Raw genomic sequence first — 2,442 nt, forward strand, 5'->3', positions numbered from 1 at the left:
AGTACAAGCAAGATTCTGAAATAAGTGCAATTGTATTTATGATGTGGACCTACAATCTGGAATAAAACATGTTTATTATGTTCAAATAGTCTCGGTTTCTCTTGGGAAAAAAATATCCATTATCCATATCTCAGTTTCACACAGCCAAACACAATTAGCAAAGAAATGATATTTATGGCTTTTCTGGTGAAGAAAGTGGGAACTAATGACAGCAGACTGTTTATTTTGAGCAAAGTCAGTGCTTCTGGTGTGTGCCAAGGATGAGATTTGCAGCAGAATTCTTTTGAAAAAGTAGTTGCAGTCCAGAGGGGCATGCATCCACTGTAGTGGTTGTGATAGAGAGCAATTCACACACTCAGTCTTCAGGCTCATGCACAAAAGACACTACAATGGATGTCACTTCATCTTCTCTCCTTTATAGTAAGTGATTCATTATTTAGGAGCAGGTCACTGAAATCATTCCATTCATTTTCTCTGTAAAGGAAGATTGATGGATGAAGATAAGTTTTTTAGATAAGGTTTTTCAGATAAGTCTGCATTTGAAATACAAAATGTAGTTGTTTTACAAAACCCAGTAAATTGCATTAAAATTATTGTACAGTGATTGATGGTGTTTTTCAGATACATTCATCATAGACATTTATAAATTCAATTTTTGGAGGACTTAGACTTTTTAATGAAAGACAGTATACATGCACCTTGATATTATATCAAAGGAATATATCAAATAGTGCAATATTTAAAATATGAGCTGGTTTTAAGGGAAAGCATTTTCAAAAATAATACAAACTATTCCCTCAACGGAACGTCATCCTTTTTACCACTTTAAGACAAACACTGACATCTAGTGTTCAAAACAGATTATTGCCTGCTGATGCAACATGATATATTACTGTCATGTTTGCCGTAAGACAGGTTATGACTGTAATTACAGTGTTTTAAATGTGGTACATTATTAAGGCCAAAAAAGCAATGAATGTCAAATTTTATGTAACTTTTCCACACTTTATTGAGTTTCTTTAATCTATCCCATTATAATGTGTGTGTCTCCACCAATTTTAACGTCTCATGTTCTTTTTAAGGGTCAAGGAAATTTACCCTTAAAAAAATGCTGAATAAATTTTAAAAATGTATTTTACACAACTAAAAGTATATGAACTAAATATAAACACAAGACAAAGAAAGCACAACCACAGTATGTCCCTAGGCTCAATCCATTTCACAAAACATCTGACAAATAATGTCTGCTGCATAGTCATAGAGACAAATGTTATGTAATCTTATACACCGAGCTCCAGAGTACCATTAAGTGTGATAACAACCGTGCTGTCTGCATAATACATGATCAAACAAGCACTCCGCTAATAGTTTTTTTTTTAACAACAGAGTGGTGCACAGGACAGTCATGGCATAATGTAACATTCCCATTAACCTCAAAGGCAGTGTTTTTTCTGCTTTGCCCTGTTTTTGTAAAAGCTGAAAAGAGTATACTATTACCTTAAAGCCAGTTTCTGTGACGTTCTCATGGGAACAGAGCTACTGAATGATTTCAGTCCATCCCAGATTTGCAAAACATGAACATGCATCAAAAATGAATCACCATGGCAGCCTTGACCATCTAGCAGTGCAGAAGGATTCTTACCAGCAGTGCATTTAATCTGAGTTTGATTCCTGTTGATATGCAATCACTTCTATACCTTCAAGATGCTACAATATTCCTTTTCAGAATTACATAAACCAGAACATGATTTAATACAAACGTAATGCATATACAATGCATATAACTACTATGGTAACAACCTATTCTGTCTCTTCAGTGTCAATATCTGCTGAATGGAGAGAAATGACTTGTTTCCTGGGCCTTCTACCTGTAACAAAAGCTTTAAAAAAAGTCACTGACACTGTGACTTACCCATGGCTGCATCAATATATTTTAGGTCTGCTTTTGTCCGGCAGGTAATAGGCAACATACAGAATTATATGCATGTATTTATACACGCAGATACACACACACCATGTCTGTACCTCAATTTAGTCCACTGGCTGGTAATGTTTCCTTCAAATACCTCACCTCTGTTATGTCTGAACACTCTTTCACTAACAAGACAACATGGGCACAGCCAGTGAACAGAGATCTGGCCCCACCACACCTCATGAATGCAGAGATTTCTTTTAGAAAAAAAAACACAAACTACACCTCTAAAAAAATGTTGTTTTATTGGATAGCTGTACAGAATGTAAACGTCTCTCATACTCCAGTCGCATATACAGTTGACATGTATGTTGACTCTGTAACGCTTCAGAGCAAAGTTCCAATTATCTCTGGGGATGACGACACCAAGAGGCAGATGCAGAGGGTTGACGCACTCTCTCACCTGCGCTCAGAGCTTCACATTCTGCTATAGCCCGTAGATTTCACAGTGACTCCTCAAACTTTCATTC

This window comes from Megalops cyprinoides, chromosome 15, assembly GCF_013368585.1.
Source record: "Megalops cyprinoides isolate fMegCyp1 chromosome 15, fMegCyp1.pri, whole genome shotgun sequence".
Lineage (NCBI taxonomy): Eukaryota > Metazoa > Chordata > Actinopteri > Elopiformes > Megalopidae > Megalops > Megalops cyprinoides.